At 38.7% G+C, this 26,294-nt stretch overlaps 1 protein-coding gene across 1 annotated transcript in view; it reads left to right on the forward strand.

Moving 5' to 3' along the window:
- The window catches only part of LOC124775814 (regulating synaptic membrane exocytosis protein 2-like), a 966,162-nt gene that overhangs the window by 377,070 nt on the left and 562,798 nt on the right, over window positions 1-26,294 (forward strand). The window lies entirely within an intron of this gene.

The following is a 26,294-nucleotide window of genomic DNA, read 5'->3' on the forward strand; positions in this document are numbered from 1 at the left end:
AATAAAATACTTTAAAAATCTACTCAAAGGAAATGCATTTTCTGTCTTCATAGATCATGTCCCACTAACTTGTGCATTCAAACTCTAGGATAAGAAGGCTTCACTATTGCAGCTCCATTATCTCATGTCTTGCTTGTCAGAAGGATAAAATTGTAAGTCATACTAAATCACTTATTGGAAGGTTCTCTTTTGTTGATGAATATTTTCAAGTGGTGTATATTGGACTATTTTGTCCTTTACCATCATGCTACAGGTGCACTTATTGTTTAACTTAAATAGATAGGTTCATCATCTGTACAAAAGTTGTGTCCCTTTAAAATATTGATGAAATAAACAATTTTTTTTTTCAACCCCAGGAGTACCAGATTTGGATGTGCAACAAAGAGTGATAGATCAGAAAGCATAGTTTCAAACTACTATGCTTCAAGTCTTGGTGAAGATTTGTGACTGTAGGCTTACAAGAACTACTGTAACCTACCCAAAGGATAGTCAGAAATTTGAATCATTTTTACCATGCATATGGACTCTTGCTACAACCAAATGGAGTAATATATTACACATGATTCTACTTGATCTCAGTTATCCATCCCAGAATGAAATCATTTCTTCAGTTGTGGAACAGTTGTGCTGTGTCACACTGAGGTTACCCATCGACAAAGTGAAGAAAATGGTGAATCACCTAAAACTTGCTGATTACTCCCACAAAATCATCCACAAGTATTGTGAATTTACAAATCTTACAGTGATAAAGTAAAGATTGGACTCATATGACCTTATGAAGATCCATTTGCAGTGAATCAATATTTACTGATTTTTTGACCATATAGGTTAAAGATAAACTAATTAGCATTTATATTGACTGACCCAACCAAGGTAATTTCATTTTGATGACATTGCACATGAAAATACAAAACCATTAGATTATCTGTTACTTTATGATGGTATTAAATGTTCCCAAGGACACCAGAAAGTTATAAGATCATCACATGTTATTAGATTCCCTGCCAAGCTCACGGTCATCACTGAGTGGACTGAAACTGAGGGGGAAGTTATGTGGGGATATATGAAAATGTAAACAGTAACTGAAAACTAAACTGTGTTGATGTAGACCATATTAATATGTTATTTATTTTAACTGAAGTTGATAGTAATATTATGAGGACAAACTTGATGATATTCCACAAAGTTTCAAGATTGCAGCTGAGTGACGTCAACTTCTTGCCACTATATGTTGGCTGAAAACTATTAGTCATCTTTAGGTGAATGTTGTGCGCTGCTGATTACTAGTTCACATCACTAACTTTATACCAAAAAGTCTTGTGGAGATGCATGCACAAAGGGAACTGCTATGCAAGTGACCTCTGTCAAGTTTTATGCCTTCTTTCAGAATTGCTTCATCAATGACAACAGGCACACACATAATGATCATACAACATTCATGCTCTCTGTCAGAAAGTAGGCTCACAGAGTTAGAATTCAAATGTCGTATGAACAAAATTAATTGTCATTAGATGTGTCTCTAGTCATAAAATATTTCCTTTCTTTAGATGTTAAAGAAATCACTGGGTCCCATGCCTTATTCAGTTGAAATCAGCCACCACGATTTCTACAATCTTCCACCAAATGTATTTCCACTGATTCCTTAATTATTAAGTCCCAGAAGGATTTTTCTGAGGCCAGGATTTCTGTAACAGAATAATCCATCAAATGTTGTGTGGAGATACAATGCTCGGCTGTGCCTGATTTACTAGGCTGTAAAAAATGAGTGTAATGATCATCTACAATGCACCTTTCAAGCACTGTGTGTGTTATCTTATCAGTATAGGCTTTGCCACATTGACAAGATATTCTGCAGATTCCAGCCCTCTTCAACTCCAGATCATCCTCCTCTAAACAGAGAGGAGTACGGGTCTCTGTAGGTAGCCAGATTATTTTGATATAATGTTTCCTTAGGATTCTGCCTAAGTTTGGCAAAATATTGCTGACATGTGGGAGGAATGTTCTAGACTTGAACTGCTATGACTCCTGATTTCTTCCTTAAAGCCATGGTGGTCTGGTGTGGAGAATATCCATTATCCTTGAACACAGATTGTAGGTGCTTCAGCCCCTTTCCAAGGCTGTCTCAATCATAAACAACATGTGTCCAGTGCAACAACGTTCAAAAGATGCCCATATAGGGTGTACATTCCCCAGGACAACCGGGAAATCCAGGAAAAGCCTGGGAATTTTTTATTGATTTAGTTTTCACTTAAATTTTTCTAATTTTGATTAGTAAGAACTGATACTCTAACAAAAAGTTTTACTTTAGCCTGCTACTGCAGAATAATATTGCAGCAATGAAACAGCAACAAGAGAATAACACCGATATAAAATCTTAGTTACAAAGAAAATGTGCCTTTTACAACAACAAAACACATTGCACACACAAGCATTTTCCGACAGAAAAATGTGTCAAGGACTACGCAGTACTTCATAACAACAAACTGCTTTCAATGTATGTTTCTCGTGGGCCTCCTTATAGTGAGCGTGAGGAGACAACTATGTACATCTCTAACAGGCTGCAGGACAGTATTGTGAATGGTGGTTTCAGAGGCATTACTTTCAAAGTAAATGTCCTTTTATGCAAGATGAACTATGTTATGTATGAAAATGTGTGATGAATTTCTTAAATCTTGGAGCATTAGACTCATTCAAAACTTAATGCTGATGACTTGCCACGTGGAAAAATTTTAGGTCCAGAAGACCAACAATTTATGGCATTGTTTAAATTTTTACTGGCACATTTATGTCTGATATATCTTAAAAAGGTAACATGCTAAAAAAGACCAAGTTCCAAGCTTAGCTTTTCATATTTATGGTAGTTCTTTCATAGATAACAAATCATGCCCTAACAATGGTAAAAAGTATAGGTATCCCTTAGAAAAAAAAGCGCTTACTAGGGGTGAAACTGAAGTGCTCAATGGAACATATATTCAGCCATGTAACCCACGAAATGCATGATACACAGCAGTGAAATTAATAATTGTGCCTGTCAGAAACAGAAATATTCAACTGCAATTTAAGCTGGTGCTCTTAGAAGACTTCCTAACCACACCATCAGAGGGCGGGAGGGGGGGGGGGGACACCAAAAATATTTGGCGATCAATATTATACGTGAAAGCTTAGCTTTTCTTGTTGTTATACTGCTTGTTTTTTTTTAATTTAAACCATTAACTCTTCCTGTCTGTGTGTTTGCACTACATAACAATGATGTTGCTATTGGCTAACTACATCAAATGTCGTAAGCTCTGAGTATCCCCTGTCATTGGCTGGTAAAATCATGGGACATGAACTGTGATTGGCTGACAAAAGCATGCCTCAATCTCTATTTCAGTTCTTCAGAAGCTACCATGGTGTTATTCATGGAATTCGTGTTTGTATTTCATAATACAAAAATATGCAGTGTTCATGTTGTTGTGCATCAAAGAGTGTTCCAAAATGCTTTGCTTTTTCCTGAGCTGCAATTCCTAAAGTTCTGGAAAGGTCTATGCTACATCTACATCTACATCCATACTCCGCAAGCCACCTGACGGTGTGTGGCATGCGTGCTAGTGTATAAATCCTTCACCATTCAGGGGATTGATAAGTTTTACAGCTCCAAGGGAAAGTATATCTTCACTTAACACAGAAAAATGTGCTTTCACCCAGGAAAAGTTTATTTTCACCCATGAAAGTGTATTTTTAACTGAGAAATATGGGAAAGTTTTTTTCTTGTACGTGTACAAACTGCTTGCAAAAACAGGTTTTTATGTGTGATCTTTCAGTAGCCAGAATGTTTCACCATCAACTCATCAACTTTCTGACTGACCAAGGCATTCAGAAATGACAAACAACCATTCTTCTCCACTTCCATTAAATTGGGTATTCTCAGGCATTGAATTCAGATGCTGCAAAAAGTGACAGGTCTTCTTCACTGTGGGGTGACACTACAAAAGTATTATCTACGTATCTCATACAAAAGTATTATCTATATATTTCAAGAAGACTGCTGGTTATATTCAGCTGGATTAAGTGCTCTCTACTCAAAGTCATCTGTAAAAAAGCTTGCTATCAGAGGGGAGAGAGGACTACCCTTGGCAACACTGTCAGTTTGATCAAAATATTTGCTGTTGAATAAAAAGTAGGTTGAGTGAAGGGCATGCTGTTATATCGGCTTTGAACTTATAGCTGATGAGTGACAATTAGTCCACGAGAGGGACCCTGGTGAAATGTGAGACATCATCAAAGCTCACTAATAAGTCCATTTCTTTGAGTTGAAGTAAATGCAGTCTACTAATAAAGTCACAGGGTTTTGAGCATGATGTGAGCACTCCCCCACAAAAGGTCTCAGCAAAGAACAAGATGTTTAGCGAGGACAAATATCAGAGTGCTGATATTGTGCACAATAGGACATAGTGGAAGACCTTCTTTGTGGATCTTCTGGAGACCTTATAACTTTGGTGGAATAGAGCTGTGAAGTCATAATCTTCTCACAACTTCTTGCAGAAGTGGAGAAGAATTCAACAATGCTGACATTTCCATTTCTACTCTCCCTGTGGGGTCATTAACAACATTCTGGTACATTGGTTCACTCAGCAACCTATAACTCTTCTGGTCATAGAGCTTACATGGCAACAGCATAGTGGCATTTCCATTATCTGCTAGAATTGTCACTGTTTGAGGATCTTCTTGTAATTTGCACAGTGTGGACCTTTCTGTGGAAATTATCCACGAAGTCGGTCTCCTGTTATGTCCTTTTGTGAACAGTATCAGCACTTAGACATATAACTTAGCTAGACATCTTGCCTCTTTACTGAGATCTTTTGTAGAGAGGGTGCTCAGATCATATTTGAAACTCTGGTGATTATATTAGTAGACTGAAGTCATTTCACTTATTAGTAAGCATCAATCTCTTCTCATTCTTTTGTTAGGGAGTCTCTTGAATCCATCATTAGCATTAAGTTTAGAGCTGATATGACAGTGTTATTTCATCATGCCCTTGCTTCCATCTACTTTTTATTCAACAGTGAATGTTTTGAGGTAGTTGACAGTTTTTCCATAGGTAATCCTCTCTCGCCTCTGGTAGCAAACTTTTTTATGGAAGACTTTGAGGACACTTGATTCAGTTGAACTTAAACCAGAGATCTTCTGGAGATTGCGGATGATACTTACATAGTGTGGTCCCCCAGTAAAGTTGAATTATCGGACTATTGCAGCATCTTAATTCAATGCAGAGAAAGTGGAGAAGAGTGGCTGACTGCCATTTCTGGATGTCTTGGTCAGTATGAAAGTGGATGAGTTAATGGAGCATTCCATTTACTGTAAGCCCACACATACAAACCTGTATTGGCTGGCATCTAGCTGCCATCAACCATCACAAACTATGGGCATTCTTTGAAAGTCGGTGCGGTGGGCACATGTCGTGTCTGATAAGACAATCTTTTCAGAAGTAATGGATATTCTCCACACCAAATCAGTACAGTTTTAAGAAGGAGGAAACATGACAATCCAGAAGAGCAAGAGGAAAAGGAGCAGTTCAAATCCAGGACATTTATTCTCTTTGTTGGCTATGATTCACTGAAATTCGGCAGTATCCTAATGAAGCATTATGTCAAAGTAATCTTCTGGCCATCCACAAAGACTTGTGTTTATCTCAGTTCAGAGAAGGATGATCTGGGATTATGGAGGGCTGGAGTCTGCCAAATACCTTGCAAGCGTGCAAAGCCAACAGTGGTCAGTCAACACACATAGTACATAAAAAGTGTGTTGAGCCTCTCCCAACTAAATAAGTCAGGCATAACCAAGAATTGTATCTCCACAGGATAGTCTAAGGATTATTCTGCATTGGAAATCTTGGCCTCAACAAAATCCTTCTGGGGTTCAGTTAAAAAGAAATTGGTGGAAATACATTTGGTGAAAGATCTTATTAACTGTGATATCGACTTCCAGCCTGAGCCTGCCTTCTGACAGAGTGCGCACATGTAGTATCATCATGACATAAGTGCTTACACATCATAGGTGGACGAATATTTGAAGGGGACCTAAATCCAACAGAGGTCGCTCATGTAGTGGCTGCCTTTGCACATGCATCTCAATGCCAGTTTTTGATATTAACTTAAAGATGTGAGCTACCAATCTCCAGTGCAAAACACTCATCTGAATATGGCTGAATGATTCTCAGCTGAAATACTGTGGCAAGAATTTGATGTCATCCATTTACCATCCTGAAACTTTATGGAATACTCTTTCCATGAGGAATATTTCAGGAATTAAACTTTATGATGATATGAATTTAAAACATCTTAAAGAAGCAGTATTTTGCTTGCTAAATTGCCCAGCCAAAGATTGATAAACATGAAGAAGAAGAACCTCATGTGGCTTACAAACCAAGAACAAAATTGTAAAATACACCTAACAACATTGATTGAATATTGCCTGCACAGGTTAAAAAAAAGTTATACTACATGAACTAAATATTTATTATTTGGATAAGAAAATCGTATAAGTTTACAGGAGCTAAGAAGACCTATGACGTGTAGTAAAACAATGAAGCAAGTACCACTCACAAAATGAGTCACTATTGACATATGAAAACTACTTGATAACTCATGATACAGTAGTGCAATGCAGCTTGTTGAGCAATCAGAATCCTGGAAGATGAAGACAGGGAACGGCCCTATGAGAGAATACTAACATTAAATAATAGACTAAAATACAAGCTGAAGTATTGCCATATATACAGGGTGGTGCATATTATAAAGGAAGTACAGTGAAATTACAGAAACAAAGAGCTGAAATGGACTTTCCATTTATTTACACTGAAAGTACTTTTATAGAAGATGTTGAAAGTGATGCCCTGCAAAATCAGTACACTGCTGTACACATCTAAGGAAATTCAGATACACACGGCATAAAGTTTAGATATCTATGGCAACAACTTCATGGCTGATGATGTCTTTCAGTTCCTGTTGTATGTGTGGATTTGTACTGTTGACCTTGCTCTTCTAGTTACCCCATAGGAAAACATCATATCTTGTTAGATCCAGCGAATGTTTGCTGACAGTTCGTTCCTCAGTGAGGACATCATGGTCTCATTCTAGGGACACCTTAGACATGTGGCATGTTGTCCCATCTTTCTGGAAGAAGCAGTATTGTCGTTCATATTCAGTGTGTTGAGCAGAAAATGTTTCAAAAATTTCCATATGTGCATGCCTGTTACACCACATAAAATGCCAGTTTTGTTATCATGGAGGGCTTGCTGACATGCCATTTTCACATGACTTGAATGTAAATGTTGTAATAATATAAATAACAAACCATCCTTGATGATATTCAGAAGCCACGTGCAGTAATATACACATTCTGACTGTCATCCTCCCATAATTGCTACACAACTGTCACAAGATATGGCTTCAAATTAAGACCTTTCGATATTCACTTGCAAGTTCTCTTACTTACATGTGCCTGTTGGGCCAGTTTATGTGTAGACGTTTTTGGACTCTGAATAATTCTTTGGCAAATGTCTGCAATAACTTCTGGTTTATGTACTGAAGGAATTCTTTGTCATTTTACATTTCCCACAGATTCATAGGTCCACCAATTTTTATACAGACTCTGTATTGCTCTCTTTGCTGGTATTTCTCTATTCAGATAATTCACCCTGAAAATCTCACAAGTTTCCTTAATCAAACCTGTTTTCACATATGCTTCCACAGTTTCAATTATTTCTTCAAGCTAGAAAATCATTTTGCAGACTGCAAAGAGAAACACCTAACTTCACTGACGAAATAAACTGAAATGCTGACAGAAGAATGCTAACAATCAAGAAATGTTGTTGTAGCCATTTACTCTATTTCAGAAGTTGAAGTATTGCATTTACATTCAAAGGGGAGGGAGCAACTTTTAACTATGCCACCCTGTAGAACAGAGAAGTGGAAAACTCAGCAGGGAACTTGTAAGTAACAGATGTCTCTCAAGGCAACCAGATTTCATACATTTGATGGGTGTAATAGGAAGAGTTTATGAATTAAAGGGGAAAACAGAAATTAATATGCATCATCAGTTTGTAAAGAGGATACTTGTTGTGATAAATTTCCACAATATTGCCCTGCTTCAAAATCAAGTACAGCATGACAATTGTGAAAACTAAACAAGTAAATTAACATTTCCTACCAATAACATAACACTGCCACTGAAGAAAAGTGAATAAGACCGCATGAAATGAACCTTGCTGGAAAAAAACTGATATGTGATAATGAACTTTATTGGGAAACATTGACTGGGATATGATATAACACAATATTGCAGTGTCATGTTTTTCATAAGTAAGATGCATGCACATCTGAAGGAACAGGCACTGCGGCAACTAGAGCCATTATGAAATACATGGTATGTATTCACAGTTGCAAATATGGACAACCATCTGCTGTAGACCAGGCAAATGGTTAACAACATCTGGAAGTTTGAGTCTGGCCTAATGGCAAGGTGACCGCTCACGATAAGCATGAAATCTGGGTTGGAGCCACTATCTGGTACAAATTTTCATTGCCCTCATTCCGTTATTAAACTGACAGTTGTCCATATTGATAGCTGTGCATACGTTTTATGTTGGCAGAAATAGGTCACACATAGTGGTGCCTTATTTTGTTAAGGAATGTATTCTTTTTCACTCAGTGTTTATGAGTGAGGTGCATTTGTTAGTTTGTTGTTGTCCTACTTCTGTCTATGCACCTCATGAATTGCAGTTTTTACATGTGAGGCTCAGTTCTATATTCAGCACGGACAGTGAGTTGTGATAGCTCACTAACATACTTGCATATTACAGTTGATTTATGCGCAATAACGGTGCTGCTGATATTACTAAAAGTGCTGGTTTCCATACAAGCAGGAGATGTCCTCCTCAGCATCTTTGCTACAATTTATTAGTACCTCTTGGAAGCAGAGAATCTTCATTCCGAGCAAGTCAGTAGTGAAGAATTTGACATGAGAACATTGGACTATAAGGATACCATGATAACAAAGTTTTGTAATGCACATTCAACTGATATGCTTGCTGTAACATTTGCTGGAGGGTAGCATGGAGGGTTAAAAATCATAGAGGGAGACCAAGAGATGAATACACTGAGCAGATTCAGAAGGATGTAGGTTGCAGTAGGTACTTGGAGATGAAGAAGCTTGCACAGGATAGTGCAGAATGGAGAGCTACATCAAACCAGTCTCTGGCCTGAAGACCACAACAACAACAACAGTATGTGCTATGAGCGCAGGTCATGTAACTGTCTGTATATAGCACAATGGTTTCCTTACCAAATTGCTAATTATACCACCGTCCACATACACATGTAATGACTGATAGAGGCCTACTTTACTTGCATCAGTTATTTCACCAGGTAAAATACTAACATCTGGCACCAAAAGAAACCTTCATTGGCACAGCTTACTGCCTACCACATTTCCAGAACTGCCAAAGACAGTACTACCTGCTTTGCAAAGCAACATTTTGTTCCATCATGATGGAGACCTAGCACATTTGTTGACAGATGTGCACAGCTCTCTATTGTCTTTGGATAGGTTGAGCAGGACCTGTATGATAGCCACAATATTTGCCTAATATGTAACTCGATTTTTTTCTTTAATGCCATATCAGCAATGTGGTCTACATTACTCCTATTGACATCAGAGCAAAGCTGATCGGAGATGTATTTAATGACATGAAACCAAATCCTGCCATGCTTAACAGAGTTTAATCATCATTGTTACGAAGTATTCAAGCATGTAATAAGTGTCAAGAATATGTTGTACGTTAGATTGAACATGTCTTTAAAGAAAATTTAGATTGTGCAAATCTGTTAGTGTTCATTCTCAAAATTTTATGGGAATCCCATGCTCATAAACCTTAACCATCATATTAAAAAATAATGTGTTCCTTAACAAAAAATGCTCCCCCATGAACCATGGATCTTGCCATTGGTGGGAAGGCTTGTGGGCCTCAGCAATACAGATAGCAGCACCATAGATGCAATGACAACAGAGGGGTACCTGCTGCTGAGAGGCCAGACAAACGTGTGGTTCCTGAAGGGAGACAGCAGCCTTTTCAGTAGTTGCAGAAGCAACAGTCTGGATGACTGACTGATCTGGTCTTGTAATATTAACCAAAAAACTTTGCTGTGCTGGTACTGTGAACAGCTGAAAGCAAGGGGAAACTATAGCCGTAATTTTTCTCGTGGGGGAGGAAGCTTTACTGTACAGTTAAATGATGTCGGCGTCCTCTTGGATAAAATATTCCGGAGGTAAAATAGTCACCCATTCGGACCTCTGGGCGGGGACTACTCAGGAGGACGTCGTTATCAGGAGAAAGAACACTGACGTTCTACGTATCGGAGTGTGGAATGTCAGATCCCCTTAATTGGGCAGGTAGGTTAGAAGATTTAAAAAGGGAAAGGGATAGGTTAAAGTTAGATATAGTGGTAATTAGTGAAGTTTGGTGGCAGGAGGAATAAGACTTCTGGTCAGATTTATTATTATTATTATACAAGTGTTCTGCCCTATGGCAGGTCTTACAGGATTATAAATACGAAATAAAATAGAGGTAATGCAGGAGTAGGTTAATAATGGGAAGAAAAAAAGAGAGAAAGAAAGAAAGGAGGACAGGTAAGCTACTATGAACAGCATAGTGAATGCATTATTGTAGCCAAAATAGACATGAAGACCACACCTACCACAGGAGTAAAAGTTTATGTGTGAACTAGCTCTGCAGATAACGAAGAGATTGCAGAAATATATCAGGAGATAAAAGAAATTATTCAGATAGTGAAGGGAGATGAAAATTTAATAGTCACTGTGGGACTGGAATTCAATAGCAGGACAAAGAAGAGAAGGAAAAGTAGTAGGTGAATATGGAGTGGAATAGAAAAAGGAAGCCACCTGGTAGAATTTTGCACAGAGCATAACTTAATCACAGCTAACACTTGGTTCAAGAATCATGAAAGAAGGTTGTATACACGGAAGAGGCCTGGAGACACTGGAAGGTTTCAGATGGTAAGACAGATGGTAAGACAGAGATTTAGAAACCAGGTTTTAAATTGCAAGACATTTCCAGGGGCAGACGTGGACTCTGACCACAATCTATTAGTTATGAACTGTAGATTAAAACTGAAGAAACTGCAAAAAGGTGGGAATTTAAGGAGATGGAACCTGGATAAACTGAAAGAACCAGGGGTTGTAGAGAGCTTCAGAGAGAGCATTAGTGAATGATTGACAAGAACTGGGGAAAGAAACACAGTAGAAGAAGAATGGGTAGCTTTGAGAGATGAAATAGCGAAGGCAGCAGAGGATCAGGTAGGTAAAAACATGAGGGCTAGTAGAAATCCTTGGGTAACAGAAGATATATTGAATTTAATTGATGAAAGGAGAAAATATAAAATGCAGTAAATGAAGCAGGCAAAAAGAATTACAAACATCTCAAAAATGAGATCAACAGGAAATGCAAAATGGCTAAGCAAGGATGGTTAGAGGACAAATGTAAGGATGTAGATGGATGTATCACTAGGGGTAAGATAGATACTGCCTACAGGAAAATTAAAGGAACCTTTTGAGAAAAGAGAACCATTTGTATGAATATCAAGAGCTGAGATGGAAAACCAGTTCTAAGCAAAGTAGGGAAAGCAGAAAGGTGGGAGGAGTATATAGAGGGTCTATACAAGGCCGATATACTTGAGGACAGTGTTATAGAAATTGAAGCGGATGAAGATGAAGATGAAATGGGAGATATGATAGTGCGTGAAGAGTTTGACAAATGATTCATTGTGCTATCATTGCTCACAGTTTGTCATTGAGGCCATGAAATACCCAGAATCTTAACATTCTGACTAATCATGCCAATAACTGTTATATGTGTTCTCATGCACAGTAACATGCACATATGGAGGTTCATAGGTTAGAAAAATCTCTACACTGGTCTGATAAGATATATTCTGATTTCAGACAGGGCAGAATATTATCCCCATTAATTAAAGAGACTAGCATTTTTCATGGCAAATCGGAGAACAAGAATGTTGTTATATTAGTTAACTGCACGAATGTCTATGGAAAGTTTCTAGCACTGTTCTTGCTTGTAAACGGTGACAATCTTTACATAGTATTAGGGACAGAAAGCTGACTGAAACCAGAAGTTAATACCAATGATATTCTAAAATCAGACCGGAATGTATGTCTTCAAGATGCATTGAATGCTGGTCATGTAAACATTTTATTGGGAGGGGGACCACCACTAATATCAACTGAGTACTGATTCCATATGAGATATAGTTTGGGTGGAGATAAGTGTTAAAGATGAATGTGGCATCATCATCACATGCTTCCATAGATGCTTGCCACAGGAACAGTAGTTGTGATACATTGGGGGAAAACTTGGAGAATATTTCAGATAAATTTCCCAGTCATATTATAGTATTCGGTGAAGATTTCAACCTACCACCTATAGACTGAAGCTGCATGACAAACAAACAAAGCAGAATAAAGCCAAAATTAGTGGGAGGATAGACACGCGTTAAGCGTTAAGTGAATTTGAAAGTGAAATTCTATATACCAACTTAAAAGAACATTCTAAGAATCCTTAAATTAAATTAGTAACAGGATCGAAGCCATCTTTCAAGACACTTTCTGACCATAAAGGAATCTAAACATGGTATAACACAGAGAAGGCTGAAACACTAAATGACCATTTTGAAAACTATTTTGCTGAGGAAGATCACAGTCTCTTTCCTTCTTTAAATCATTGCAAAAATTTGAAAATGACAGATACTGAAATAAATGACTGTGAGATAGAAAAGTAACTAAAACTTTTTTACAGAAAAAAGGGTATGGGACCCTTTGGGATACCAGTACAATTGCACATAGAGTATGCAAAAGAATTTTCTCCTCTTGTAACAGCAGCAATGTTCCACAGTTTGCTAGATGTGGCTAGTAGGGACAGGGAACCATGTGAAATTGTTCTGAATGCCTTATCTGGAAATTACCTCAGCAGCTTATCAGAGAATCAACTTATGAAGGCATCATATTAGATTAATGGTCACCAATGTGGCCAAACTTTTCAACACAGTCAATTAGAATAGGGAATCTGGGACCATAAGACCATTACAGCATCCCTGAATATGGCTGTAAACTGGAATGTAAAGAAAAGTAGCAAAAGCGACAAGAAACAGATTTAAAATTACTGGAGTAGTCCAGTGCCGACAATGTGTGGAGTATTAATGGTCAAAATTGAAGAGTATTGTACAACACATTCTAGACAGGCATGTGCCAAGCAAAGTTGTGAGGATAGGGAAAGATCCACCATGGCTCGATAGTGATGTTAGAAAGTTTCTACAAAAGCAAACAGAGCTTCACTGCAAATTTAAATTAGCCATAGCTTCACAGACAAACAAAGCTGAATAAAGCCAAAATTAGTGAAAGGAGAGACATGTATTATGTGTTCACTGAATTTGAAAGTGAAATTGTATCTACCAACTTAAAAGAATATTCTGAGAAGTCTTAAATTAAATCAGTAACAGGATCAAGCCATCTGTGCATACACTCTCTGACCATAAGGACATCAAAACATGGGATGACAAAGAGAAGACTAAAACACTAAATGACTGAAAACTGTTTTGCTGAGAAAGAACACATTCTAGTTCCTTCCTGAAATCCCTGCAAAAATTTGGAAATGGCAGGTACTGAAATAAATGACTGTGAGATAGAAAAGTAACTGGAACTGCTCAACAGAGAAAAGGGTATGTGACCTTTCAGGATACCACTACAATTGTACGTAGAGTATGCAAAAGAACTTTCTCCTCTTGCAATAGCAGCAATGTACCATAGGTTGCTGAATGAGCAGAGTGTTCCCAATGATTGGAAAAAAGCATGGGTCATTCCCATTTGCAAGAAGGAATGTTGAACAGACATGTAAAACAATAGGCATATATCCCTGGTGTTGATCTGCTGTAGAATTTTTGAACATGTTTTATGCTTGTTTATTATGACATTTCTGGCAACCGAAAATCTTTTGTGTAAGAATTGATAGGGGTTCCCTAAATAACTATATTGTAAAATCTAGCTCACTTTGTTCATCAACGAGACTCAGAGAACAGTAGATACCAGTGTGCAGATTGATGCTGTGTTCCTTGACTTTCAGAAGACATTCAATGCCATTCCATTTGATACAGTTTCACACTCTGCCAAATGAAGAAAATACAAGCGTATAGAATATCACACAAGCTGTGAGACTGGCTTGAAGGGTTTCTAGCAGTCAGAGCACAGCATGTTGTTCTCAACAAAGATAAACTTTCAAATGTAAAAGTCACTTTGGACGTATCCAAATTGAGTGTTGTTGGACCATTACTTTTCACAGTATGTATAAATGATCTTGTGGACAACATCGGCTGTTCCACAAGGCTTTTTGCAGAAGAACCTCTTATATACAGAGAAGTCACAAAGCTTCAAAATTGTAGTGAATAGTGGAAGACCTGCAGAGGATGGATGCTTGGTGCAGGGATTGGCAATTTATCTTCAGCATCAACAAATATAATATCACACAGGCCCATAATTGTAGATTACATGATTTCACAACACTCACTGTAGTGGTCACATCCATAAAATATCTGGGAGTATGCATACAGAGTACAATGACCACATAAAACTAATCAGATGCCACACTGTGGTTCACTGGAAGAATCCTCAGGAAATGCTAGTACACCCACGAAGGAATAAGCTTGCATAACCTTTGTTCAACCAATAGTTGAATAGTGCTCATCAGTCTGGGATCCCTACCAGAAATGATTGATAGAGAAAATAGAGGAAGTCCAAAGAAGAGCAGTATGTTTCATTACAGGTTCATTTAGTAAGTGCAGAAACATTACAGATATACTCAGCCAGCTCCAGAGACAGTTGTTGCAAGAGAGGTGTTCTTCATCACAGTGTGGTTTACTATTAAAGTTCTGGGAGTGTGTGATCATAGAAGAGTCAGCCTACATATTGCTTCCTTCAAGTGAGAAAACCGCAAAGATAAAATTAGAGAGATTCAAGCTCACAAGCAATGCGTATCAGCAATTGTGCTTCCCGTGAACAATCCGCAACTGGAACTGGAAAGAAGGGAAGCGACATTGGTACAAAAAGTACCTTCTGCCACACACTGTATGGTGGATTTTGGAAAACAGTATTCCCATTAATAAGGATTTTAACAGTTAAGGAGATGAAGCCCATGGTAATTAGACCAGGTATTCTACCTGCAATTATGTCTCATGCCCATAGCCCCTCCCACATTTTTATCTCCTACACTGCCTCACAGCAGCAGCAAATTAGTGTACTTATCTGCACATCTTGTATTCACCCATTAAATGCACCTCCGACAGGTTAGCACATTCACCCATTAAATTCATCCCCAGCAGTTCCAGTATGTCAGTGTATTCACTCAGTAAATGCATCTGCATTAGGTCAGTCCAAAAAAGATATGCCACTAGATGTTCAATCTGGGGCTTATGTGAGAGAAGTTCTAGAATAAAAATGAAGGTTAGGAAAAAACTATTTTGTTATTCAGAATGAAATTTCACTCTGCAGTGAAGGGAGTGTGCAGAGATTTGAAATTTCTTGGCAGATTATAACTGTGTGCCAGTCAGTTACATGACTGTGGGACTTGTAGTTTTGTTATTGTTCTTATGATAACTATCTAGTCACAGGTTTGTACCTATGAAGAATCATTTAATGCACATTGTTGTGAACTCATTTATGGAAGATTATGATGACAGGGCTCTCTGAGGGCATCAGCTTTTAAACCTACCTGTTTTTTTAAATGTGTGGATGACACCTTCATGACATGGCCACACGGAGTGGCTGCTTTTAATTACTTCATGGGCAACTTTAATTCTCTTCATTCCATAATTAAGTTCACAACAGAAGTTGAAAGTGATGAAAAGCTTATTTTCTTGGATGTTTCAGTGTGTAAAAAGTATAATGTAACTCTAGGACATAGTGCTTACTACAGACCTGAACAGAAGTAGTGCTTGCAGTGAGCTGCCATCTACCACATCAGTGCACGAGGGTTCTTAGGATGTGGGCACAAAGAGTGTGTGTTATCTCCAACACTGACAGTTTGCCAGAAAAAAACTGAGCACTTTAAGTCTATGTTCAAGTGGAAACTAATAAGCAAGTTTACCATGCCTTGGAGTTTGAAATATCGCCAGAGGCACTAAAACGATACCAGACGCATAGGAAGATAGATGGAAAACTGACGCTTTCCTTTGTGAATGACTTAGGAGTAAAGGAAAGGCATTTAGCACCTACATATTGCCCAGTGGCAGCTAGAACCACAAGGTTTCCTTACTTATACTCGGACATGTTCTCGAATGTCGGAAAAATTTTGATTAAATTTTATATTAACACTTTATCCATCATCCACCAGCCAAGACTGCAGCACTCCTTGGCTCTGTTAAGGATGATTTGGGGCCAAGGAAACCATTTATGTATAAAATCCTGTATTCTTGTGGCAAAGCTAAATATCAGACAACTGAACATCTTTACCATGCAAAACATCGCCAACAAAAATGTGCTGTGGCCAAGCCTGGCCCAGAATGAAATATGATGGATATCGATAGTTAATGGTATTAGGACAGTATCCATAAGAAGGTGATAGAAATTACATTATCAGGTAATCTCATTAAGTAAGGTAATGTGTTTCCTTTAAACATGTATTGCCTCACAATGCTTCGACACAATTCACAGCAGGTTTAGAGACAATTATCTTGATTGTAATGCATTACCCTCCTAGCATTCAACACTGGTAGCATTGCACGTGGCTATGTTAAAAGGCAGCTGTAATGGCTTCTGGCTCATCTGTTGTGGGCATTGTGTGCCCTACACAGGAATGACAATCTTGGTTCTCAGTGGGACAGCTTCACATCTGAATATCATGGCTGATTGAAAGGCTGCAATATCATGTTATATGATCTTAGGACCCAGCTGCAAACCCAAAAACATGTTACAATATGATGGGAAAATTCTGTTGTTTGGTGACTAGTTTAAGGATGTGGCTATTTTCTGCTATATTTTTCTGACAGTGACATGACTTACTAATGCAAAATTTGTTTGCTTGTGGAAAATTCCAGGATGGACAGAAGTTAGAATTCTACATTAAACTACAGATCTACTTACTAGTGAGGAATACACACACACACACACACACACACACACACACACACACATGGTGGCACAGTTAAATGTAGCCCACCTCCCCTTTGAAATAGAATAAACACCTACAACAATGCACAGTTTCATGCAATAATTTGTTGCTATTGTTCCTCTGTCAGCATTTCAGTTCACTTCATCAGCGTAGTTAGATGTTTCTCATTGTGGTTTACAAAAGGCTTTCGTGATAGAAGAAATGATTGAAATTGTGGAAGAATGTGTGAAGATAGGTTTGATTAAGGATGTTGATTAAGGAAACTTGTGAAATTTTCAAGATCAAGTATCTGTACAAAGAGAGCTGTACAGAGTCTATATAAAAACTGGCACACCTACGAATCTGTGCAGAATGTAAAATGTCACACACACCAGAAGTTATTGCAGACATTCACTGAAGAGTTATTGAGGGCCCAAAGAAGTTTGCATGTAGATTGGCCCAACATGTGCATATGAGTAAGAAGAGTTGCCGGCAGACATTGAAGAATCTTAATCCAAAATCATTTCATGTGACAGTTATGTAGCAGCCAGAAATGTGTAGATTACTGCATGTTGCTTTTGAATAACATTAATGATGGTTTGTTAATTGAATTGATATTTTTTGACACTACCCAGAACAAGGTTGCATATATGGAAATTTTTGATACATTTTGTGCTCAGCATTGAAAGGCAATGTTTCTACTTCCAGAAAGATGGGGCAACATGTCACACGTGTAAGCTATCACACGTGTCTTCACTGAGAAACGAACTGTCAACAAACATTTATGGCCACTACATTTGCCAGATCTAACAAAATGTGATTTTTCCTGCGGGAACACTAGAAGAGCAAGGGCTTTGAAACAAATCCACACACAATACACGAACTAAAAGACAACATCAGTTGTTAAGTGGCGCCATTGATATCAGAACTTTATAGCAAAATTTTATTTATATACTTAGATGTGCACATCTGGAGAGAGAGAGAGAGAGAGAGAGAGAGAGAGAGAGAGAAGACCAGTCTCTTTTACCATCATATGCTTAGGGATCAGTACTGTAAAAAAGCAGTTTGTGTTCACCCCTCCTCCTCTCTTTTTTTTCCATATGTGGGATTATATTAGTAAATTTACAGTGGTTTCCACATGGGACCAAATTCTAATTCTGCTGAAGAAAAAACAGTAACATTACAAAGTTATGCAGTTCTGAGTAGCCTGTTAGTTACTATGCAATTAACCAGAATGGTGTTCACTTAGCAGTTTCGTTAGTTTTCATGTTTTTATTTACCTATCCATATTGTTTTTCATTGTACACTCCTGGAAATTGAAATAAGAACACCGTGAATTCATTGTCCCAGGAAGGGGAAACTTTATTGACACATTCCTGGGGTCAGATACATCACATGATCACACTGACAGAACCACAGGCACATAGACACAGGCAACAGAGCATGCACAATGTCGGCACTAGTACAGTGTATATCCACCTTTCGCAGCAATGCAGGCAGCTATTCTCCCATGGAGACGATCGTAGAGATGCCGGATGTAGTCCTGTGGAACGGCTTGCCATGCCATTTCCACCTGGCGCCCCAGTTGGACCAGCGTTCGTGCTGGACGTGCAGACCGCGTGAGACGACGCTTCATCCAGTCCCAAACATGCTCAATGGGGGACAGATCCGGAGATCTTGCTGGCCAGGGTAGTTGACGTACACCTTCTAGAGCACGTTGGGTGGCACGGGATACATGCGGACGTGCATTGTCCTGTTGGAACAGCAAGTCCCCTTGCCGGTCTAGGAATGGTAGAACGATTGGTTCGATGACGGTTTGGATGTACCGTGCACTATTCAGTGTCCCCTCGACGATCACCAGTGGTGTACGGCCAGTGTAGGAGATCGCTCCCCACACCATGATGCCGGGTGTTGGGCCTGTGTGCCTCGGTCGTATGCAGTCCTGATTGTGGCGCTCACCTGCACGGCGCCAAACACGCATACGACCATCATTGGCACCAAGGCAGAAGCGACTCTCATCGCTGAAGACGACACGTCTCCATTCGTCCCTCCATTCACGCCTGTCGCGACACCACTGGAGGCGGGCTGCACGATGTTGGGGCGTGAGCGGAAGACGGCCTAACGGTGTGCGGGACCGTAGCCCAGCTTCATGGAGACGGTTGCGAATGGTCCTCGCCGATACCCCAGGGGCAACAGTGTCCCTAATTTGCTAGGAAGTGGCGGTGCGGTCCCCTACGGCACTGCGTAGGATCCTACGGTCTTGGCGTGCATCCGTGCATCGCTGTGGTCCGGTCCCAGGTCGACGGGCACGTGCACCTACCGCCGACCACTGGCGACAACATTGATGTACTGTGGAGACCTCACGCCCCACGTGTTGAGCAATTCAACGGTACGTCCACCCGGCCTCCCGCATGCCCACTATACGCCCTCGCTCAAAGTCCGTCAACTGCACATACGGTTCACGTCCCGCTGTCGCGGCATGCTACCAGTGTTAAAGACTGCGATGGAGCTCCGTATGCCACGGCAAACTGGCTGACACTGACGGTGGCGGTGCACAAATGCTGCGCAGCTAGCGCCATTCGACGGCCAACACCGCGGTTCCTGGTGTGTCCGCTGTGCCGTGCGTGTGATCATTGCTTGTACAGCCCTCTCGCAGTGTCCGGAGCAAGTATGGTGGGTCTGACACATCGGTGTCAATGTGTTCTTTTTTCCATTTCCAGGAGTGTATTATATAAAAATGAAAACCCATGTTATGGAAATATTATATGTAGTAACTTTTTTCTTGTCTGATGTGACTATTTGCGTGTCGTAAGTATTAAATAAAAGTATGTAAGGCATAATTTTTCCTATTTTTACAATACATGCTTGTGGCAGAATATGCCCTATAATTAAATGATATTGTCATTTTTAATGGAGTAATTTAACTATAACATAAATTAAGTAGTCTTGTAATTTCATTTTCCCTGGCTGTATTGGAGGGCAGGTGTGTTGCGTTTCCTGTGCTCCCCCTGCTTGAGACTGCTGTGCTGTGCGAAATGGCTGGCTGCTCGATCAGGTGTCCACCCGACTCCAACCTAACGCCTGTGATGGTCCCAGGCCATGCTGCTTGCCCTGCACATCCTGCATGGATCCTTATATTAGTTACATGCTAACTGCTTATAAGTATGTGCACGGTATCCAAACCTGTATCTGTGGCAACTATTATTTTGTTTGCTCGTTACCATTATGTCAAATATTAGAGTATATTTCAAGCACATGCTTTAAAACTTTAAAACATAATAATATGTAAAATTTTATTATTGTGCTTCTAGCCTTCACTTTTATTTTGAGACTCTGCATATCCTATAATTGTTCACTTGCTGTGCACATAAAGTGTAGCACAGGATTTTATTGTCTATGTATTACTTTTAGGGAATAAAAACTACACCCTTGTTGTGTGAAATATTATTTACTAGATATGATTCTAATTATGATTTCATGATCAGTTATTAAAATGATGGATCACCATTCACTATACTCAGTAAGTCTTGGACAATGTATAGGGCATGAATGGGAAACATTGTGTGGGCTTAGCTACTAATATCTAAAATTTTTTAGAAGAAAATGGTTTCAACTGGCAGCATATGTGCTGTTCAAGATCAAGGCATGTCTGCTTTATATAAATGACTGAGTACAGTTTAGTTAGGATAGAAATATTGTATGGGATAAAGGAAGATTGCCAATGAGAGTAAGATTCATGGAGAGGTAATGACAGCAAGAGAGGTTGTCACAGGGGCAGAGAAAGTGTCAGGTGTTTGAGTAGAGTAAGATGTTCGTTCATCATTCATTCACACATTGTGTTCCATAAATCCCATCATAAAGGAATGCCTTCAGAGAAATGGAACAAGACAAATTATACATTAACAGGCCGAAGCAACCACTGCTAGATACTTTTGTAACATGTACTAGCAACAGATTAAGACTAGTGCAAATCCATCCAAACTGATAATTATGGTATTTACTTCTAGATTACTTTATATATGTATGTTAGGTGATAATCACCTACTTTCAAACAGTCCTTTGCTCCTCGTCTTCTACTATTCAGCTCAAACAAAGCAATTACACAATTTCACATGTACCACTATCAACCAATAGAAAGTCCTGGGTGTAATAATGGCAATCTAGAAAGGATACATACTGTAGCTACTTGGCACATAGAGGGGGCATTGAGTCACAGACAGGCTCAATGAAAAAGATTGCTAAAATATTAAGCTCTGGTACAAAGTCCTTCCAAAATAGAAAACACTCACACATGGCCACTGTCTCTGTGTGCCAGAGCCCAATTGCTTGCTCCAGCTCCAGCACCCTGAGATGCTGGCCATGTGTTATGGGTTATGCTTATGTGAATGTGTGTGTTTCTATTTCAGAAGGAAATATTCAATATTTTAGCAGTCTGTTTACTGTGCCTGTCTGCAACTCAACACATTCTCTCTGTGGTGAGTACCAATCTGTCCTTTCAATATTGTTATTAGACCACTGTCAGCTTCTGTCTGTATAATACAATTATTAGAGTTAAGATGGAGTTTATATCCTTGAGTCCAAGTATTCTGATAATTTGTAGAAAGAGTGCTTAATTTTGCATTTCCTTGTCCTCTGGCAACCTGTTACAGACTATTCCATGTGAATATCAAACAAAAGACCAAAGCTAAGGGCTAAAATTAGTATGAAATAAACTCAAGCAACAAGGAATGGAAGTGTGAGAATGTAGTAGATGAGAACCAGAATGGAATATAAACGAGAAGACAAAATGAATAAACCAAATATCAGATTAAAGATAAGCACTAAATGGAAACATTTGGAAATAAGAGAATATTTATATGTATAAATTTTATAAAAGCAAAATTGAAAAGAGGTGGTAATGAGGCACTGGATCTGTAATATTCAGCTCGAGAAATGTAGAAAACAATACAGTAATGAATACCACACATACTGCTCAAAGAAAATGGAACAAATGTGAATGGCACAGGTGATAAAGTGAGTGTACAATTATATCTTTGTTCCAATTAGCCACTCATAAATTGTTTGGCAATAAGGATTCAAGCATGTGGGAAACTGATTCAAGGTGTACTATGCTATGCCTTTATCCTGTATCAGATCCAACCTACCCCTTTTTGAGTGATGGAACAGCACTCACGTGTCCTACATAATTCTTTGCTACATTCCAATCCTTTTTCCCTTAGTTCATATTCTGTGCAACAGGTATGTACTCATCACCACACATTTCTGTCATATATTTCCTGTTCTGCCTTTATCAAATTCATGACACCAAACCATAAAATTTCCACAGTCTGCGAATGTTTTCTGCAAATGCTAAAAACTTATTAAATTTCACACTTCTTCTTCGGCAAGCATGTGTCCATTAGTGTCTCCATCTTGAAACTGTATTTTGAAGTGAAATGACACAGCTTACATTCTGGCACCCACAGTGTTTCAAAGTTTTGTGGTCCCTTCTGTCTAGACATGGAATTTAGTTCCATGGGGTATTTATATACTTGTGAAAGTTCTTCTTACCTTACCCATTGAACAACCATTACATCTGAATAAAAGAGCACTTTGAAAGTGCTTGTGGAAATAAATCACACAAACCAATGATTGAACATGCTGCAGGTACTGCACCAATAATAAGTAATGTAAGAAAAATTCATTAAATAGAAAAGTTTGCTCCAATACCCATACCATATTACATGGTCCTTCATAAATACCATCTCTTGAGAACTGTACATGAAGGCATTGTCACCTCAGAACATCAGGATTACTTGTAATCCCACTGATCTGATTTCTTGCTAGTCATACATATTCTGCCAGCTACTCTATATATGTGTATGTAGATTTATTAGAGGGATGGGGGGGGGGGGGGGGGACTCCCTGGCAGACTAAAACTGTGTGGACCGAGACTCGTACTTCGGACATTTTCCTTTCACGAGCAAATGCTCTACCATCTGAGCTACCCAAGCACAACTCATGACCTGCCCCACAGCTTTAATTCCATCAATATCTTGTTTCCTACCTTCCAAACCTCACAGAAGCTCTCCTGCAGACCTTGCAGAAATAGCACTCATGGAAGAAAGGATATTGCGGAGACATGGCTCAGCCACAGCCTGGGGGATGTTTCCAGAATGAAATTTTCACTCTGCAGCAGAGTGTGTGCTGATATGAGACTTCCTGGCAGATTAAACCCATGTGCCGGACCAAGACTCAAATTCATGACCTTTGCCTTTCATAGGCAAATGCTGATTATGTCGTAATCGCTGACAGGCCAGCAAATATCCAGCAGAAATTGATTCAGTTTGCATTAACAAACTTTATTTGTTTGAATCATTTCATACCCCAAGAATGAATCAAGGATAAATACATTCATCATCTTATTCATAGAATTGATTGTTTCATATGATTAAATTATATCTACTATGGAACTGGAGAATATCACTAGATGTTTAGTAATCATTTTACCTCTGCCCCCTGAAAATATTACTTTGTTTATGACCTCCTTTCACATTTCATATTATTCGTTGTTCTTTTTTCATATTTTTTCAGTTTGCAAATTGACCCCTCTCACCATCTGTTTTCTCTGTTGCATCAAGGGAGAGTTACCTCTTCTCTCTCACTCAGTACGTCACCCCATTCAGTGAACTACTGCCCCATGTCATATTCCCCAATCCATCCCAGTAAATGTTGTCACCATTTCCATGATAGATCATCCTTCAACTAAAAAAAAAAATATTTACATAGTCAGTTCTTGGCTTTAGAAGAGGGAAAATATTGGTCCTCAACACAAAGTGTACATAGCGAATGAGTATCATTTAATGTTTCAGGACTTATTCCACAAGTGAATGGTGATCAGTCATCTTCATAATTATTTTCTTCCTGCATTTCCCATTGTTTTTACCATAAATAACATTTTTACTGCACAACCTCAGCAGACAGCAGTTGTTACTGTACTGACTTGCTGCCATGCCATTTTCTATGGATATTTCACTTTCCTGTAAAATGATGTACATTTAAGTAAAAGCAGACTTGTACTACATCTAAATTTCAGTTATTGCAGTATCAGCATTAAATCTGTATTTGTATAATCATAAAATGAAATTTTACTATGATATATACCATCTATCTTCAGTGATATTGAGCATGATATTGTGTGCATGCTGATACGTTCTAAATATTCAGTTTTGAGAGTTCTTTTCTATTAAAAAAAAATAAAATAAAATATTTGTTTATGTTATTCTCAAAATGGACTGTCTGTTTCTGTTGTTATGCTGTACCATTTATGTTTAAGATACCTATACATACAAAATAAATTTTGATTGTGTTTTGTGGTAATGATCTCTTTACTCATTTCATAATGCTGAAGTGGTCTTTACAGAGAAACAGAATGAAAATAGAATATCTTATGCTAATGGGAGATTACAAAATCTTGTGTGGAATACATGCAGTGAAACGAATAAAATTAAGTATGCAGTTTATAACAAATGTTCTTCTTTGCTTACACACATGTACATGTGTGTGTGTGCACGCACACACACACACACACATGCTGCAACCTAAATAAATAAAAGTAAATATAATAATAATAATAACAGAAATAATAATCAGGGCATACCCTATTATCTGTGTTGCAGACGATTGTACAAAATCCAAAGATTTTAAAAGATATTAATTAATAAATGACTAAAATACTAATTGCTCTCAATGTATTCTCAGGTAGAAGCAATGATAAATATGTATGGAATTTCAGAAGTTTTACTTTTGAATATAGTTCTCTCATGTTTCTGTGAATTGAATTTTATTTTATTAATGTAATCTACAATGTATATCATAATATTATATGACAGTGGAAACAATCAGTTTTTTATGGAATAATTTAATTGGATAGATAAAAAATCTACTCCCAAAATGGCAGCAGAACACACACATAAAAGAAGGTTGTAATTAGGCAAGCTTTCAGAGACAGTGGCTCATTCTTCAGGCAGAAGGGTTGAAGGGGATGGAAGAGGGGTGAAGGAAAAGGACTGGAGAGGTCTAGGGAAGGGGATAGATTCTGAGAAAGTCACCCAGAACTGCAGGTCAGGGGAGATTTACTGCATGGGATGAGAAGGAAAGACTGATTGTCGGGGACTGTGTTGGACGAGATTTGAAAACTTGAGGGCCTAAAGATGGAAGACAGGGTAATATGCAGGACAGATTACTGCTGAAACATCATGCATGAATTAATAAGAATGTAAAGCTAAGTGCATTGTACGTATCAGAGGTGGTAGGGGGCGATGAAAAATAGATGACTAAGACAATGAAAGATATATAAAGCAAAAGTGGAGTAAAGAAAAGAGTAGTTACTATGAAGAAATGCTGAGACAGGAGAAATTAACATAAATTAAGGCCAGCTAGGTTGTGAGAACCAAGGACGTGTTGTAATGCTGGTTCCCATCTACGGAGTTCTGAGAAACTGGTGTCGGCGGGAAGAATCCAGATGGCAAGGCTGGTGAAACGTGCACTGAGGTCATGATTGTCATGTTGTAGAGTATGCTCTGCAGCAAGATATTGCATGTTGCCAGTATACACCCTATACCTATGCCCATCCGTCCTAATTGATAGTTTGGTGGTAGTCATGCCGATGTAAAAGCCGAACAGTGTTTATGTAACAGCTGATATATGATGCGTCATTTCACAGGTGGCTCTCCCTTTGATAGTATATGTTTTGCCAGTTATAGGGCTGCTAAAGGTGGTGGTAGGAGGGTGCATAGGGCAAGTCTTGCAGAAGGGATGGGCACAGGAGTAGGAGCTATAGGGTAGGGAGGTGGATGCAGAAGGAGAATAGGATGTCACAAGAATATTGCGGAGATTGGGAGGGCGATGAAAAGCTATTATAGGTCTGGTGGGCAAAATTTCAGACAGAATGGATCTCATTTCATGGCATGATTTTAGGAAGCTATGGCCCTGTCAAAGTAGTTGATTAATACATTCCAGACCAGGATAATACTGAGTAACCAGTGGTGTGCTCCAAAGTTATTTTTTGGGGGATCAGCAGTACCAGGATTGGATGTGATGGCCCAAG

Source organism: Schistocerca piceifrons, chromosome 2 (genome assembly GCF_021461385.2).
Source record: "Schistocerca piceifrons isolate TAMUIC-IGC-003096 chromosome 2, iqSchPice1.1, whole genome shotgun sequence".
NCBI lineage: Eukaryota > Metazoa > Arthropoda > Insecta > Orthoptera > Acrididae > Schistocerca > Schistocerca piceifrons.